General features: G+C 43.9%; 1 protein-coding gene across 2 annotated transcripts in view; it reads right to left on the bottom strand.

Moving 5' to 3' along the window:
* The window catches only part of ARHGAP5 (Rho GTPase activating protein 5), a 104,795-nt gene extending 86,101 nt beyond the window's left edge, over window positions 1-18,694 (bottom strand). Inside the window, exon 1 of one of the 2 annotated variants that reach the window (XM_089691195.1) lies at window positions 18,463-18,694. The gene's annotated coding sequence lies outside the window, so the exon portion shown is untranslated. The remainder of the gene's footprint in view (window positions 1-18,462) is intronic. The other variant, XM_089691194.1, reaches the window with a different exon arrangement.
* Window positions 18,695-19,709: the final 1,015 nt, after the last annotated feature.

The raw sequence follows: 19,709 nt of genomic DNA, 5'->3' as shown, positions 1-19,709 counted from the left end.
AAAAAACAAATATTTAATTATTTCATGATGTCCAATCTCATGTACAATCATAACTAAACTGCACCACAAACTTTTACTCTTTAATGTGTTTTTTCTGTAGCTTACTAGGTTGCTATAGAATAAAAAAGAAAAAAAAAACCCAGGAAAATATGTTACCTCAGTCAGCCCTTTACCAACCAAAAGCTACAGACTCTGCTTTTGTCAGTTTTGCTATTCAGCACTTGGTATGCACATCCACTTCTCATACGCCCTCCAGCTATAGAGGAAGCACTTAGCTTGATCACGTAATCAGTGTCATTGTGCAGACTGGTCAACAGCAAAAGATCTGGTAAAAGTATGAAAAGAAAATTCACAGGAAGTTTCTAAAGCTGGCCATACATGGATCGAAATTTAGCGAGTCCAACAGAGACCAGCCAAATTTCGATCCATGTATGGGCAGGCTGGTTGTACACAAGTCGATCTACTGATCAGCCTGCCAGCTTTTTCCTGAACAGTCAGTGCCACCAGCTATAGCCAGCAACACTGATCACTATTCTGACAGTGGGGGAAGTCTGCCTGCTATCAGAATACAATACTTCAGAGGAAGCGATTCCCTCATCTACATCAAATGTGTGGATGGGGGAAATCGGCTCATTTTTTTTCCTGTTCAACCCACTAGTTGAACAAAGAAAAAATTAATCATGTATGACCAGCTTAACGTTTTCAGAACTACAAGAAACCTGTACTGGCTGCCATTGTTAAACGCTGTAAATGACAGTTGCCTAGTAGTCTCGGATATTGGTACTTTGAGACAATAAGCCAGACAAGCATACAACTTGTGAAGTTACATGTCCTGTTCTGCATATTTGCTCCAGGTGAGTGATTTTTAAGACTTACACCACTGGATCAGAATGACAGAGTACACAATTGTAAGTTCCCATTTACTTACCAAAAAAAAAAAAAAAAAAAATGAAAATCAAGTTAACCACTTCCAGACCGGACACTTTTACCCCCTTCCTGACCAGGGCAATTTTCAGCTTTCAGCGCTATCACACTTTGAATGACAATTGCGCGGTCATGCAACACTGTACCCAAATGAATTTTTTACCATTTTTTTGAGATAGATAAAGCTTTATTTTGGTGGTATTTATTCACCGCTGGGATTTGTATTTTTTTTGCTATGTAAATGAAATGTCCAAAAATTTTGAAAAAAAGTGTTTTTTTTTATAAAATTTTGCAAATAAATAATATTTCATCATAAATCTTTGCCAAAATTTATTCCGTTATCTTTTTAGTAAAAAAAAAAAAAAATCCAAATTAGTTTATAAGCAAAAATTATAATTTTTAAACATTTTTTTTTACATTTTTATATTTTTTTATATTATTTTTTATTTTTATTTTTTTTTACATACTGTCACCCTAGCAGTACAGTGTCAGTGCTGTTGTGAATAGCCTTGTACCATGTGACCTCTGTGATCATTCACAGATTTCACACATAGTAAGCAATGTCAGAAGTGCATGTGATCACTGATTGGCCAATCAGTGATCACATGATCGGGACCTCGTACAGAGGTCCCGTCCGACGATCGGTGTTTCACTGTGTCCGGAGGACACAGCGGGCACCGGATCACGGTGCTGCGCGCTCCCAGGGAGCGCGCACAAGCAGGGTGCGGGGAGGCCGTTTATAGACGGCCACCCGACCCTGCAGTGCCACCGTCCGGCCGTTTATATACAACGGCCGGTCGGGAAGTGGTTAAATGAGTGCCAGTTCTGCAAGCTCACCTTACAAACTATACCTTGTTTCACTCACAATATACCTGTACTGAGGTAAGCATAGAAGCTACTAGGGATGCACCGAAATTTCGGCCACCAAAACATCACCTGAAAATAGCTCTATTGGCATTTTGTGTGTACTGCAGATGTGGGGGGGGGGGGGCAGAGAAAGGCAGGAGAGAAGCCATGTATACAGTGACTGGCTGTCACTATGGGGTTTATTTACTAAAGCTGGAGAGTCCAAAATCAGACTCCCTTCTGCATAGAAACCAATCAGCTTCTAACCTCAGCTTGTTCAATGAAGCTTTGGCAATGAAACCTGGAAGATGATTGGTTTCTATGCAGAAGGGAGTCTGATTTTGGACTCTCCAGCTTTAGTAAATAAACCCCTATATGTCAGTGCTAGTTTTTAAATGCCATTTTTTTTTTCCTTCACTATAGCTCAGAGAATCAGTTGTCACTTTTCCCAAGCTAAGAGAATCCGTTTCTTTCCCAAGTTAAAAGAAAAAAAAAAAAAAATATTCATTCATTTAAAAACCTGCACTGACATATATTGACAGCCAGTGAGGGAGCCTCTCTGTATACACTGCTCCTCTCCTGCCCCCCCCCTCCCCCGTTCAAAGATGGCCTGTCACTCATGCTATCAGATAGGAGACTATTGGTCCACTATGTGATAGCAACAAAATATGTTACAAAATATAAATAAAAATATACATGAAAGTAGAAAAAAAAATTGGAGCCTCCCCACCCCCAGATAGGCTTTCGGTTTGGTTTCCGGCCACATGCATTCTGAATTTTCAGTATCTGTTTCAGCACCAGAATTTTCAATTCGGTGCACCACTAGAAGCTACCATTGCAGACATCACCCGAGTACTCTAGTAAGTAAGCTGTCACACTGACAATCAGTCTGCAACAAGAAAGAAGATAATGAATTGTCTTCTCCCTAACTTTTCTGATCTGCATGCTTGTTTACATCAGTGACAGGAAATATTTGAGGTGTTAGGACTGCAACACTGTTCTTTGTGGCCGGTTACAAGGATGAGCTGTAATGTACAGCGCTGAGCGAACTGTTGGCGCTTTATAAACACTGTATAATAATAATGAGCTGGGTCCAACCCCAATATAGTAGTCCTATAGGAAGCGAACACGCAAGTGCAACCCTGCTGGAATATACAGAAGCAGCCATGGCCCGACTACTGCCAAACTGAATTTGGACTGAACCCAGCTCATCCCTAGTTACCAGAGGCTGCAGCAGGGGCCGAACTGTGTCAGACATTTGTAAACATAGCCAAGCACTGCATAGGAATCAGGATTTACATGACAAGGGAAGAATTGTGATCTGTGTGAGTTAATAAAATCCACTAAGTGTTACGTAACTTGAAAAACTATATCTGATGGCAGATAAACTTTAATTTATCACCCTCTATAGCAAGCATGCTAAATTGTTGGCTTTTTTAGGGGTATGTGGCCCTTGCATTCATTCTGCGAAGCCTTAAGTGGTTTAAAGTAGTAGCAAACTCTGCTTCTGAACTTGTGTTCAAAAAGCAATCTTTGTGAGGTATCCACATGGGATGCACAATGTCCCCTGCACATGCAGTCTAAAGGGACATACTTATGCTGTCCCTTCAGAGCTCTGTGCCGTGGCCCCTACACAGGAGTGACGGCATCGTAGCTAGACCATTCAAGAGGCCACAGCCTGTGAACCTACAAGGAAGACCGGGTGAAGATGGAAGCCCAGTCAGCAGTGAGTGTAGGGCTTTGTTTTAAGGGAAGTATGCCATAATTTGCTAGTACGCAGGGCATACTAGCAATTTTTTTTTTTTAAGAAAATGTACTCTTACTTTAAGAATATAAACTGAATAAGGCCTTAGCCATTTACCAGCTGATAAAAGCTTTCATATGTAATTATGCAGGTAATACTTACAGAAATGTCAGTCTCGTGTGTTGGTCAGTCCTATAGAGGGTGCTGTGTTTATGAGTTCAAAATATATCTGCTATCTTTATCACTTTAATTCATCGCCCTCTATAACAGGCATGTCAAACTGTTAGGTAAACATGTTGCTTTGCCATGCATGAAATACTCAAACACCAAGCGGACTATTGCGAGAGCTTGGAAGACTCCCCTCCCCAGCTTCGAGGCTGTCAAAAACCGGATGAACTTTATAATGGTCAACAAAAAGTTGACAGCTATATTGTTAGATACCCATACAAAATGTTTTACAGACATGGCGTCCTTGGCTTGATATAGCTCAACCAGGTAATTTGTGCTGATTGTGATTTCTGTTTTGAGTCCCGTACCAGCAATACTGCACCCATGTGCTGGACTGCTTTGAGAGCCCTGCGTGTTAAGTACCTCTCTGCACCCAGAGAGGCTCTTTCCCCTATTCATTGCGCATTCTGTATGTTGATTCTGCAACAACTTTTCCTGAGAGTTCATGTTATTAGTCTCTAAATGTCCATCATTCTTGCAATTTATTGCCTTTTCTTTCTGTACGGCACTTATGTATGCAGTTTATTTTCATGTTTTCTCCTCAGCACATATTCTGTATTATCCATCGAATCTTTTGTATGTTATATTCCTGCTGGTCACTGCATATGTTCTTGTCCGATTCTCTGCCGTTTTCTATTCTATAATAAAAATTCTTTGTAAAAGAAATACACCAAATTCTCTCGAGCTATAAAGCCTATTCCCATGTTGTTACCCCAAGTTGTGTCAAGCTCATTCATATCTGAATAGCAAAAAAAAAATACAACCAGGCAAAAAATCTGAATATGTTTAGCAGTTAAGTATATACTGTTGGTTTGTATGTGTAGTCACCAATTAACTTGACCAGACATTTGATCGCGCAGCATGAAACAGAACCAACGAAACATGTGTCAACTATAATTATAACCACACACTAATGGATGGGACAACGCTCTCAAATGATGACGCTTTTGCATGCAGTTGCTCTACAACTACTCAGTCTAAACAGTTAAGCCACAATCTCTTCTTCAGAAAACACATTTTAAAACTGCTGATCACATAGTTGAGTTGTAGGGGTCAGCACTGGACTGCAAACATAAGGTTTAGGTCTTGACTAAAATGATGCTAGCAACAGCAACCTAAAAGATGTGATCACTCTGTATAGAGACCACAATCTGTCATTCCTGTCAGGCCACAGCTGCAAAGAACAGCCTGGCTGCCAACAAGGACAGGAACAGAAAGCATCACAAAAATCCCTTCGACATACTCTGCGGTAGGCTTACAAAAATGTCTACTTACTGGTCTTTATTGAATTTATTTCACACAAGAAAATGTTTTACTGCTGTTATATTCAGCAAAATCTGTATTTCTTAATACATTAGCAAATACAGAATCACAAACTCTAATAAATATTTGCAGTGGAAGGGACAAGTCAAATGAGAAGATGCTGAAAACACAAAATTCTCTTTATACTACATTTGAAAAGGGCCACACTGTGGTTTTACAGGCTATGCATTCAACTGGAAAACCCCATTCCACCAGGCCACAATGAAAGCCCGGTTTTTACCTTAATGCTCCATGGGCTCCCGCTGCTGTCAATCAAACTCTGATGGAGGGGCAAGGCTGTGCCCTATTGTCTGTGTCTATGGACGTAGGCAGCGGGGCTCAGGAGCGAGATTGAGCGAGTGCCCCCATACAAAGCAGCCAGGAGCATCGGCAGGGGACCCGAGAAGAGAAGGATAGGGTCTGCAATGATTTTGCACAAAGCAAAGCAGGCAAGTATGACATTTGTTATTTATTACAGGTTCTTATATAGAGCCATCAATTTTACGCAGCGCTTTACACACACATATATATAGATATATAGTTATATATATTGTACATTCACATCAGTCCCTAACCCTCAAGAGGTGTACAATCTAAGGTCCCTAACTCACATTCATACATACACATACTAGGGACAATTTAGACAGGATCCAATTCACCTACCAGCATGTCTTTGGATTGTGGGAGGAAACCGGAGTACCCGGAGGAAACCCATGCAGCCACAGGGAGAACATGCAAACTCCAGGCAGGAGGTGCCATGGCTGGGATTCAAACCAACGACCCAAGTACTGCCAGGCAGAAGTGCTAACCTCTTAGCCACTGTGCTTGTTATTATAATTTTAAAAAGCCAAAGCTTTAGAATCACTTTGAAGCACAAACGTGATATACCCACCTTCTCAGAGCAGCCTGGAACCTCCTGTTCTCATGTCCCCGCTGGCGCTCTCGGCTCCTCCTCTTGGTGTGCCACTGCCCCACCCCCTTGTCACAGGATTTGACTAGCAGCAGTGGGAGCCAATGGGCACAGTGCTAGATCAAGTGAGGGCTCAGCCAAGTATAAAGGGGGGCAAATACTGTTACCTAAGCATGTTAGGCCTCTTGCACGCTGTACTGATGTGTGAGCATCAGGCATTTCTGGCAGAAAAACAAAAAGGATATGCTGTATATCACTTACATGTAATTGTGAGCATGTACACACAAGCAGGAAGGGTAGCATTTGTGTGTATTTACATTATTTTACCGCATTTGCAAGTATAACCGCAAAAATAATGACAGTCAATGCAGATTTTTGTATTTTATTTTTTTTACACATCAATACGCAGTGCTGGTTTACACAGAGCATAGAATTTATATTACAATCACATGGGTGATAAGTTGCTTATTATAAACTGCTCAAAAAAAAATTAAAGGAAAAATTTTAATCAGAGTATAGCATCAAGCCAATTAAACTCCTGGGATATTGATCTTGTCAGTTAAGTAGCAGAGGGGGTTGTTAATCAGTTTCAGCTGCTTTGCTGTTAATGAAATTAACAGCAGGTGCACTAGATGGGCAACAATGAGAAGACCCCCAAAACAGCAATGGTTTTACAAGTGGAGACCAATGACATTTTTTTACCTGCTCATCTTTTTTGACTGTTTTTTCACTAGTTTTGCATTTGGCTAGGGTCATTGTCACTACTGGTAGCATGAGGCGATACCTGGACCCTATAGAGGTTGCACAGGCAGTCCAACTCCTCCAGGATGGCACATCAATACGTGCCATTGCCAGAAGGTTTACTGTGTCTCCCAGCACAGTCTCAAGAGCATGGAGGAGATTCCAGTAGACAGGCAGTTACTCTAGGAGAGCTGGACAGGGCCGTAGAAGGTCCTTAAGCCATCAGCAGGACCGATATCTGCTCCTTTGTTCAAGGAGGACCAGGATGAGCACTGCCAGAGCCCTACAAAATGACCTCCAACAGTCCACTGGTGTGAATGTCTCTGACCAAACAATCAGAAACAGGACTTTATGAGGGTGGCCTGAGGGCACGGAGTCCTCTAGTGGGCCCTGTGCACCATAGAGCTTGATTGGCATTTGTCATTGAACACCAGAATTGGCAGGTCCGCCGCTGCGCTCTGTGCTTTTCACAGATGAGAGCAGGTTCACCCTGAGCACATGTGACAGACGTGAAAGTCTTGTGAAGACATGAAGAATGTTATGCTGCCTGTAACATCATTCAGAATGACCGTTTTGGTGGTGAGTCAGTGATGGTCTGAGGAGGCATATCCATGGAGGGACACACAGACCTCTACAGGCTAGACAATGGCACCCTGACTGCCATTAGGTATCGGGATGAAATCCTTGGACCTATTGTCAGACCCTACGCTGGTGCAGTGGGTCCTGGGTTCCTCCTGGTGCACGATAATGCCCGGCCTCATGTGGTAAGAGTATGCAGGCAGTTCTTGGAGAATAAAGAAATTGATACCATTGAATGGCCCCCATGCTTACCTGACCTAAATCCATTAGAACACCTCTGGAATATCATGTTTTAGTCTGACGCCGCCAGGTTGCATCTGTCCAGGAGCTCAGTGATGCCCTGGCCCAGATCAGGGAAGAAATACCCCAGGACACCATCCATCTCATTAGGAGCATGCCCCGATGTTGTCAGGCAAACATACAAGCACGTGGGGCCATATAAACCGAGTACCATTAGGAGTTGCTGCAATTAAATTTCAGCAAAATGGACTAGCCTGCTGCATCATTTTTTCACTTTTCAGGGTGTCTATGAATTCAGTCCTCTGTAGGTTGATATCCTTCATTTACTCAAACGATGGGGCATCCTTACATTCCTAACACAATACCCCGTCCATATCAGTATAGATATCCAGCATGATGTTTTTCCCCATTGAGATTTGGTGTGTTTTCAGTGTTCCATTCATTTTTTTTGAGCAGTGTATGTAAATGAGTAAATGAAATGGGATCAAACATGGGAGAACTAACTTTTGAGTACAAAGGGCAAATTCTGAAAAGCACACTAGGCTTTATCTTTCCTGCCTTGGTTTACCTGTATAACAAAGGAAGTTACGTGTTGTGTTGGAATTCCCCTACATTCCCTTAACTTTCACTTATACTGCAATTTTAATTCAATGGGTAAATATAATGACAAAACTGCATGAGTGGGAGTGACAAAAGTATATAAAAACCTTTTTACTTCGAGTTAAATATGAATGCTTTAAAACTGAACACTTACATCCAGTATGACTTATTCAGCTCTTACAAACAAAACACAAATTGCTGACTTGCTTGTACAGTAAATCACCACTTCCTTGCAAGTTGTTTCTGTAAAACAATTTCCAATTCAATTGCCCGTTTGCAGCCTAACTATCCTCAACTACCTCCACAGCAGCTAAAATAAAGCAGATGTAAGGAGAGAGGTGCAGTTATAGAACAGATATGTATATGTTAAAAGCCAACACCTAAATATTCATGCCAGATCTGAAAGTCAGTTGTGGAAGCATTGTTTTGTTTGGTTTAACCGCTTCCATACCGCTTCATAAGATGCATGGCGAGTTTTTTGAACTTGTATTTTTTTTGTCATAATTTTTTGGAAAACTAAAAAAAATAAAATTATTTTCACTATTTTTTTTTTTTTTTTTTACATACCAGTGCAGTACAGCGTAATCATATAACTGGCATGGCGGTGATCAGGGACACTGACCGGTGACAGTATGAAAAAAAAATATATATATATATATATATATATATATATATATATATATATATATATAAAATTTTAATTAATTTTTAATTTATTACATTTTTCTTTTTTTTAAGATTTTTTTCATATTTCACTATGACCAAAGTAGTACAATGTTACCATAGTAACATTGTACTACTTTGGGGAAGTGATCAGTATATATTTTTTTTTTATACACAATTTGCTTATAGCAAAGAATTACTTTGCTATAAGCAAGCATTTACCTGAATGACAGATTCATTCAGGGTTTTTTTTTTTTGTGCTTAGCTGTGATTTGGCCACGGCTAACACATGACACAGCTGGGCTGTGATTAGCCCAGCTTGTGCATGTGATCGCTGTGACCATTCACAGCTAGACACACTAGTATACAATGGATGGCATGAAAGGAAGTCATCCATTGTATACAACTGTCATATGACCTGCTGTGATTGGTCACAGCAGGTCACATGGTACCAGCAACATGGCCTGTACTCAGATCTGTCATCGGCCGTGTACCTCGGACACGGCCAGTGACAGATCGCGCCACTGTGCGGCTCTGCAGGCGCGCAAACTGCGCATGCCTGAAAGGACGCCATATGGTGTCCACCCGGAACGTTGAGGGTTTTTGCTGGCCGCCATTCAGCCATAGGCCGGGCGGAAACCTGTTAATAAAAAATAAGGGCACTTTTAGACCAAAGATGCAGCATGCATCTTATCATGTGCTTTCAGAAAACACACCAAAAATACCCAATCTAATAGAAATCTATGGGAAAATGCGGGAGCATTGTGCTGCATCCATGTTGTGGCCAAACCACATCACAGCACTGTGAAAGTGCTCGTAAAGCTGAAGTTTAGGTATGCATATATTTGCATATTAACACTGGTCCCGCATGTGTCATACTTGGAAGATCCAGTGGAAGCTGAAAATCACTGTAGTAGGCACTGCTACTACAGCTCCTGCTACTGGTTTCTCGGTCCCATGCCAAAAAGGCTGTCCTGCTTCTTAGTAAACACAAGAAATTGTTTGCTCAGCATGGTGCCATTTACACAACACTTTGCATTTCTTAAATAATGCAAAGTGTTATGACTGGACAAGATAGAGAGGCAGGGCAGTGATGACATGGCCACTGATTTAGGTCAATGACCTGATCATGACATCATTAACCGGTGGCCACATTAGGTAAGACATTTGTAAACAAAGCGAAGAACTGCTCAGGCATCAGGAAATTACATGACTGCCATCTTTGAGACAGCATTTCAGTCCAGGAACACTCATCTTGATGTCATCAATCATTACTAGAATGTATATCCAAATTTATTTTCATAGTAATTACTTTGTGTGCCTTCATGACTGCCCACCCACTATGAATCTGTTTCTGGCTTGTCCACTTGGATTCTAGTGAAGGCATACTTCCACAGCACCCGGGTGAGACTCCCCTGGCGATCACCATTTTGAAAATACAGTCGACCCCCGCAAAGTCGCAGTTCAGAGTTCGCTGCCTCAGTCGTTAGCAGATTTTTCCTCTGCGGCTGATCAGCCCAGCATTCCCGCATCATAACAGTTTACCGCGTGTAGCTATCTCGTGTCCCTGAGTGTTGTTCTTAAAACCCTAGGGTGCTGCCCAAACACCCTGTACCTTCTAAAGCTTCTGGAAATAACCCTAAGCACCAGAAGATGTTTAAGACACTCCAGGAGAAGGCTGAACTACTGGATTTGCTCCGGGAACTAAACGTTATGCTGCAGTAGTGTGCCATTATGGCATCAACAAAAGAACCGCATAAAGAAGAACGAGGCAGCGATCAGACGTACCATACCATTAATTTTCTGTGATGGCGCCAAAAAAAGGTAACGACCGTAAGAAATAAAAGTATCGTCAGGATGGAATCTGCCTTGGCATTGTGGATCACCAACTACGGGAAGAAGAACATCCCCTTGGACGGTAACATCATCCGTGAGAAAACACGGAAATTGTACCAGCAGTTCGCTACAGGAGACAATGCAGAAGGTACCGAAGAACCACAACCAGGACCATCAGCAGCACCAGAGCCTGAAGAATTTCAAGCCAGTAAGGAATGGCTTGTTTGTTTTCAGAAATGAATCAATTTGCATTGAAGTACCAGGAGACCTTCAGGCACATCAGAGGAGAAGGGGTACAAGCCCCAGCAAGATTTCAACACGGATGAGTGGCTTATTCTGGAAGAAGATGCCATCCAGAACTTACATCATGAAGGAAGAGGCCAGAGCTCCAAGGTTTAAAGGCACAGAAGGACAGAATGACGCTCATATGTGGCAATGCTGCTGGTTACATGGTCAAACCAGGCCTCGTCTATAAAGCAGCGAACCCTAGGGCCCTAAAAAACAAAAACCTGCTGCCTCTCTACTGGATGCACAACCCTAAGGCCTGGACGACCAAAGTCCTAGCTTCAAACTGATTCACCAGTGCTTCATCCCTGAAACCAAGGAATACCTCCACAACTTAGGCATGGACTTCAAGCTGTTGCTCATTATGGATAATGCTGGCAGCCACCCTTTGGATTTGTATTACGAGGGAGTCCAGATTGAGTTCCTCCCTCATCCAACCTATCGACCAAGGCGTAATCTGTGCCTTCAAGGCTCTTCATACCCAGAATTCTCTCCAACACCTTATGGATGCAATGGACACGGACAAGAATTTTACATTAAAGGCTTACTGGCATAACGTTATGATTGCAACGTGCCTGTCGGTCATCCAAGCTGCTCTTAAAGAGATGAAAAATCAAACCATTTTCATATGCTGGAAGAAGCTGTGGCCAGAGAGTGTCCATGACTACAAGGGCTTCTCACCTGAAAAAATTCAGCATGAGGCTGTAGACAAGGCTGCGAGACTGGCAAAGTTACTTGGTGGCGAAGGTTTTGACGATATCAAGGTGAGGTCAACAACCTCATTGATGCCCACTCTGAACCCCTGATGGACGAGGATTTGTTGAAGTCTGCCAGCAAAGAGAAGGAGGAGGAGGATCAGGGCCTGACACTGGAACATTTGTCCCAGACTATTAGGACAGAGAAGAAGTTGCAAGGGATGATTGAAGTATGGCATCCCTATATGGTTTGAGCACTCAAAGTTAATAATGGAATCGATGCTGCCATTCAGACATAAAACCCTCCTCGCCACCATGAAGAAACAACAACAGCAACTTCCCATCACAATGTTCCTCAAACCTATCAAGAAAAGCCAGCACAAAACCATACCAGAAGACGACCCATCAGTAGATAACACTCCTGAAGCACCTGAAGAAGAGGCGTCACCCAAGTAGCTATAAATCCTCAGTTTAGCTGTGCAGTCATTATCTTCATTACATTCCTTCATCATACTGCACAGCTAAATCATTTTCAATCAATATAATTCATTATTGGTGAGTTCTCTTACATTTTACTGTATTTTTATTAAATTATATTACTGTATTTACCCTAAAAAAGGGCATTTTTTTAACCACATCCAAAATTCGTGGTTTTTCACAATTCACGGGCGCTCTACGTACGCAACCCTCAAATTTTGGTGTTCGTCTGTACTGTTACATGTATTTTTAGCTGATTTGTAAGTATTAGGGTCCCTCTGGTGACCCTTGAGATTGGAACTACTTTATATATTACAAGATACCACTAAATTGTTACATACTTGATGTTTTACCTTGCAGATATTATACATTCTTCTACTCCTGAAGAAGTGAACTAAGTCATGAAAACGCATCGAGTTTTTGGATGCAATTTCAAAGCAACTATGCATTGATATCCCGACTGTCTACTCATAATATGCCCGCACGTTTTACAAAGTGGCTAAATTCCTGGAGCTAAGTTATAATTAACAGGTCTCTGACCTGGAGAAAAAAGCAGATAAACGCAAAGTCAAGGGAAAAGTAGTGATCTGTGTGAGGTAATAAAATCCTATAAGTATTATAGAATACATATCTGTATGTAACGTGAAAAACTATCTGATGGCGGTTAAACTTTAATTCATCATCCTCTATAGCAGGCAGAGAGGTAAAGTTGGGATCTTTCCTAAACGGCATCAGCTGATGAACTTCACTCTTGTGATCCGTAGGGCTGAAAAAGCTCTGGCCATACTTCTTTAAAGCTTTCCTAATGTAATTTTGCAGTTAATACTTATGGAAAGGTTTTAAAATGCAATTACTGCTAACATGTTAAGCTAGGGCTAGATAGACAATCTTCAGTCGCCAAGTCACCATGGGAACCCAAAAAAAAAAAAAAACTCTTGGGTGACCACATATGTCATATTCCAGTGTGGTCAGTCCTGTAGAGGGTGCTGTTTTTATAAGAGTTCTGTATACAGATTTCTCTGGCAGGGGGTGTTGCTTGTGTATGGCTGGCGGTTGGTCAGTGCAAGGTGTTGGTGCTTCTCCAGTCAGAGTGTCAGGCTAGCATGGAGGGTGGCAGAACAGCAGGCCCAGCATTGGGGAAAGATGTTCTCAGAGTTTTTTTACCCTGGAGGTGGTGAGTGAGGATGGTGAGATAGTAAACTCCATACTACAGTCTGTGGAGCTGGGAAGGGCACAAGCTGCAAAGCCTGGCGTGATGATGTAGCTGGGTTTGAATGCAGCGCACCAACAGATTTTTACTGCATAACCTGGAGGATTAACTGTAAAATACACTCAATCTAGAAGAGAGAATTTATTCCACCCTCCAGATTGTGTATAATGATCCATCTCCATACAGTGTACAACTTCTCTAGGGGTGTATATAATATACATTTCACACACAGTCTTATATTTGTGAACTAGCTTCTGACTATTAGATTATAATTTAGGAATAGTTTAGGAGACAGGAATTACAAACTATGTCTGACTCTGATATTAAAAAAAAAAAAAAAAATCACATGTAAACAAATTTTAACCACATGCATTACACAGACATGGCCTATATGGTCACAACTGCCATTTGTTGTTTGTATATTGTCCTATTTGCATTTGTTACCTGGATATTGTCACAACTGGCTGTTATCGGATTGGGTATTGTAAATATTGCCAGTTATTTGCTGGATGATGTTGCCTGCATATTCTACTTGACTGCCCATTTAGTGCCCATGTATTGTCAGGATAGCCATTTTTTGTGTTCTTTGTAAAGTCACGGCTGTTTAGATCATTTTACTATAATTTAATCCCCAGTAGGCCTGTCAAAGCACACTGCTATTATACTAATGTTTTGCTATGGCGCACTACATGAGCCACTTTTAAACTCTTGAATTTAATTTTATTTAGCCATTACTATACCCATGTTTTGCTGCTTAACTATGTTATGCAGGCCATAGATGGGGAGAAAACCGGCCGATTTTTCTTTAAAAAAATGAAAAATCGGTCGATCAAGCGGCCGACGTTACCAGGAACGGTAAAAAAAAAAAAAAAAAAAAACGGCCGATTTTCATCCCGTCTACAGCCGGCAAATAGCGTCCCTGCAGAGAGCTCCGCTATTTATTTGACATTTATAGCAGTTGCAACAATGTATCTATTTGCATCCATTTAGGATACAGATGTTTTTATTCGGAAACAAATAGATACATTGTTGCAACCGCTATAAATGTCAAGGAACTGTCAAAGAAATAGCGAAGCTCTCTGCAGGGACACTTTTTGCCGGACTGGAATTCCTCTTCTTCATCCTCTTCCTCCTCTTCTTTTTCCTCTTCCTCTTGCAGGTCACTGCTCATGCGCAGATTTTTTTTATCGGTAAAAAGATCGGCCGATTTGCCCATAATTGCTGCGAAAATCGGCCGATCTGCAAAATTGGACGATTTTTTTCCAACTTTACCGATAAAAAAATCTGCCAAAATACCGAAAAACGGCCGAACAATTAGTCCACTAACGATCCGAAAATTGGCCGATTTTATTTTCGGCCAAAAAAATCATCTGATTTTCGACCCATCTATGGCCTGCATTACTTTCTGCTACCCATATAGTTATGTGCAGGTTTCTTGGTTTTTAAAGCGGACTCCTAGCTTTTAGTAAAATGTCCAGATCTGTGTTAATCACCAAAAGAGCTATAATCTTTTTGGAATAAAGTAGTTATGGCACCGAGTGAACCATTCATTTCTAATGGGTTGACAACTCAATTTAAGTCACAGAAAACCAGACATTACCGCAGTGTACCTCAAAGCGCTGATCGTTCAAATTTGATGCGAAATGCAAAACGAAGCGTACTGTCCTACCTAGATGGGTTTCAGAATGGAATTCAAAATGGTGCAGCAAAGTGTTAACATACAGTGATCCTGCCACTGACGGAAACTTGCATCAGATTGGTGCACTCCGAATCTGATGCAGCTGTACATAGTAGCCAATCAGCTTCTAAACAGCTTGTTCAATTAAACTTTGGCAATGAAACCTGGAAGTTCATTGTTTTCTATGCAAATCTGCACCATACTTTGCACTCTCAAGCTTTAGTAAATAACCTCCACTGCAGGGGCAGACTGACCATTCGAGCACTGCCCGAGGGCCCAGGGTCAGTAGGGGGCCCCATGAGATGCCCCTGGTACCTTTTATAGGCTTTTTTGGGTGTGGTTTGAGTGTGGGCAAGGAGACAGAGGACCCATTATTGCCCGGGGGCCCCATGGGTTGTCAGTCCACCCCTGCTCCACTGTGATACACACACAGAAGTGCACTGTATCACCACAACATACCATAAATGAGTATATAGTGCTCCTGACTGGCCATCTGCACCCAGTAGTATGACATGACCCTCAATATGGCCCCTGGAATACCACTCAGTTTGGCCATTTTATTGTAGATGAACATGTCTGCTTCATAACCTTCATTAGCCCCACGGGGGGGAGGGGGGCTTTGGTAAGCTTTGGGAACTTTACCAACAGACTTCTTTACATTTCAAATGGGTTTTGCATTCAAGTCAATGGGAGGTCAGAAGGAAGTCAAATACACGTCAATGAATTGTGACGGATCTGAGAAGTGTCCCAAACTGACGCCATTGACAAGCCCAAGGCTCGGCGACAAAGGTGAACTTCATCAAGTGTTTAGTCAAGTATAGGTCTACTAGAACAATGTGATAAAGGAACACATGATACATCCATACTATCAATATTATACATTTGGGGGGGGGGGGATCATCATGGTCTAAAAAGGAAAATAAATTAAAAAAAAACAAAAAAACACAAAGAGCACTCATTTAGAATGTGTTTCAGTCTTGTTCTGGCTGAAACTAAATGCAAATGTAATATTCTACATAAACGGCAGTCTCCAGGCATACATCTGTAACATACAGCCAGGAAAAGGTTACTATCCTGCAAAGGTTAAATTCTGTTTAATTCCTTTACTGTCAGACAGCCCCGCAATGAATTGCAGCACAATGAGTTGCTGAGCCATCTGGCAGCAGAGGGGATTAGCAAGCCTTTCGTTTAGTCTCATCCCTAAAACTGATGCCCTCCAAGGTGCGTTATGTCTGTCCTTGCTGCAGCAATTTTACAGCAACTAACCACCATTAAGTGATCCTGTCGATGGAAGGTTGGGTAAGAGCGGAGGTTGTGACATACCCCCTTATCAGGTACACATCTGGTACCCCCCCTACCCTTAGGGTGCACTTCCTCCTGGAAGAATGCCATACTATGATGCATGGACCAGTCACACACAGTCCCACAGACATCCTATGTGTGACTGGTCCATGCATGGGACTGGTCACGCAGGCCCACACGGCTCCTACACACCCATCCACTCAGTGTACTCATTTCTTCTCTTGGATATCAAATGATTTGGGGATCACTTTACCTCCCCCCCAATTTTCAATTCTAGAGAATTCCACCATTAATAATCTCCAAAAAAGAAAACAGAAGAACCAATAAATGTAAATCCTCCACCAGAGGAGTGGAAAGATCTGGAGAAAAATGATCTGATCTGAGGATGGGAGGGATAAGATCCAGGGACATACATGAAGACATGACATATTATTGTGAAGTTCCTGTTTCCAGTGTTCCTCATGTGGTGATCATGTCTGGGAGGACTGTGACATGACCAATATATGGAGATCAGAGATTTGGATGAGATTACATCCCCCATTCTGTACTATGCTTCCATGGTGGAGGTGTATGGGGAGGGGAAGGGGGTATCAGACCACACAGGAGGACATTGCAGAGATGGATGGATGGGGTGAGAAAGGTGATGAGGAAGGATGGAGTTGGGAGAGGAGTGCTTATATGGGGGGGGGGGGGTATCAGATGACACAAGTGATTGGGAAGGATGAAGTTTGGAGAGAAGTACTCCTATGGTGGGGGTATTACACAGGAGGACTATGCATGGATGGATGGGGTGAGAAGGATGAATGTTCATATGGGGGGGGGGTGTATCAGATGACACAGGAGGTCTATGTAGGGATGGATGGGGTGCGAGAGGAGTACACCTATGGTGGGGGTATTACACAGGAGGACAATGCATGAATGGATGGGGTGAGAAGGATGAATGTTCCTATGGGGGGGGGGTATCAGATGACACAGGAGGTCTATGTAGGGATGGGGTGCGAGAGGAGTACTCCTATGGTGGGGGTATTACACAGGAGGACTATGCATGGATGGATGGGGTGAGAAGGAAGAATGTTCCTATGGGGGGGGGGGGTGTGTATCAGATGACACAGGAGGTCTATGTAGGAATGGATGGATGGGGTGCGAGAGGAGTACTCCTATGGTGGGGGTATTACACAGGGGGACTATGCATGGATGGATGGGATGAGAAGAGGAAGAATGAAGTTGGGAGAAGAGTGTTCCTATGGGGGAGTATCAGGTGAAACAGGAGGACTATGCAGGGATTGATAACGGGGTGGGAAGAGAAAAAGTTGGGAGAAGAGAGTTTCTATTGGGGGGGGGGGATTACACAGGAGGTCTATTCCGGGATGGATGGACAGGGTGAGAGGAGGAAGGATGAAGTTGGGAGAAGAGTCCCTATGGGGGGGGGGGGCACAGATGACACAGAAGTTGCATGCAGGGAGGGAGGGATGAGAAGGGTGATGGGGAAAAATGAAGTTAGGAGAGGATTGCTCTTAGAGGGGGCTTTCAGATGACACAGGAGATGTATGCAGGGATGGATGGGGTGAGAAGAGTGAAGTTGGGAGATGAGTGCTCCTATGGGGGGGGGGGTGACACAGGAGGTGTATGCAGGGATGGATGGATGGGGTGAGAAGGGTGATGGGGAAGGATGAAGTTGGGAGAGGAGTGCCACTATGGGGGGGGGGGGGTATCAGGTGACACAGGAGATGTATGTAGGGAGGGATGGGGTGAGAAGGGAGATGGGGAAGGATGAAGTTGGGAGAGGAGTGCCCCTATGGGGGGGGGGTATCAGGTGACACAGGAGGTGTATGCAGGGATGGATGGATGGGGTGAGAAGGGTGATGGGGAAGGATGAAGCTGGGAGAGGAGTGCCCCTATGGGGGGGGGGGGGTATCAGGTGACACAGGAGATGTATGCAGGGATGGATGGATGGGGTGAGAAGGGTGATGGGGAAGGATGAAGTTGGGAGAGGAGTGCTCCTATGGGGGGGCGGGGTATGAGCTCAGTGAGGGGGAGGGGAGGAGGGGATCCCCCATTCCCGGCACACAGCGGCCTGAACTTGGTTGTCCTCCTGAGGCTGACGCTCGGAGGTGTCCGGCACTGCGCCCCTCTCCTCCTCCCCCGCTGGGTCCTGACATCCTCGGCCTGCCTCCTCCCCTCGGGGCCCCGCTTTCTCCTCACCTGTCTCCGGGACACATCCCGCCGTCACACGGCCCACATCTCCAGCCGCCGTTCCCTCTCAGTGCCGGTCCCCTGTCCCGGGATTCGCTGCCTTCTCTTCCTCCCCTCCAAGTCCCTTCTCCTGCCACCGATCTCTCTCCACAGCTTCTTCCCAATTCAGTAATGGCGGCGGCCGAGGGAGCGCGCATTCGCTCGTGACACCCCCCTTCCAAGCTCGAAGCAAGCCTGGCGCGCGCTAACCAGTGCACGCGCATTCCCAGAGAATCCTCCAGTCAGTAGACGTCATCCCCAGCAGCGCCGTCATCGCAGGCGAGTTCCCGCCCTTCCCTGCTGGATCACGCCCACCGCCTATACTACTGACACGCCTCTCTCCGCAGCCCTCTCCCGACCTCGCCCCTCCTGAATCATCTGTGGAGCCCCGCCCCCGAATCGCGTGTCCCTCAGGCCGCCCGCCCCCTCTGCTGGCTCCCGAGGCATTCTGGGATGTGTAGTCTTTCACTCATTAGCGCAAAACGCCGGTGACCGCAGCCTCTGCTGTGAATGTCTTTTCTTCTGGCATCAAATGCAGAAAACGCGAAGTGGAATGAACAAATGCATGCTAATAGTTCACAGACGAGATCGCTGCTGTGCTTCATTGTACCGACAATTCACGGACGTCCATGTAAAGTAGAATAAACCCCAAAAGTAGCCGTGTTCGCAGCTCAGCACCAGGCCGGGAACCGCTCACTCGTCTGCCGGGGAAGTCGTTTTACTATTCAGCACACATCTGCATTGCTGGCCAGAAATGACTGTAACCCCCCCAGGAGGTATTCCAGGCCGATTCTGGCGTCTCCCCGACATGGAACAATTCTCTTTTTTCCCTAATAAATGACTTAGAACCCCAAACATTCTATATTTGTAATCTCAGTTCACACTAGCTTTGTCAGAAGGCCTCACACAGGCGTTTGGGAGCGCTTCTCACACGTCTATGAAAATTCTGCACATGGCAGCACACAGCGCTGTTCACACTGAAGCATTGCATTGCTGCAAAACTGACGCTTTGTGTCCAGTCAGGAGATGAAGCCTCCCATTCAAGTCTATGGTGCCGCTCCGCCTATCAACCACCTCAAAACCGCACATGGGGCGTTTGGGGAGCGTTAAAAATGCTGCATAAATGCCTGTCAAACGCTATAGGGGCATTTGGCAAGAGTTAGAAATAAAGTCAAGTGTGAACGAGCCCTTAAAGCGGAGTTCCACTCACCTGTCAA

This window comes from Staurois parvus, unplaced genomic scaffold, assembly GCF_062004578.1.
Source record: "Staurois parvus isolate SC_StPar_1 unplaced genomic scaffold, SC_StPar_1.0 ptg000553l, whole genome shotgun sequence".
Taxonomy (NCBI): domain Eukaryota; kingdom Metazoa; phylum Chordata; class Amphibia; order Anura; family Ranidae; genus Staurois; species Staurois parvus.
This window is presented reverse-complemented; position numbering and strand designations above follow the sequence as displayed.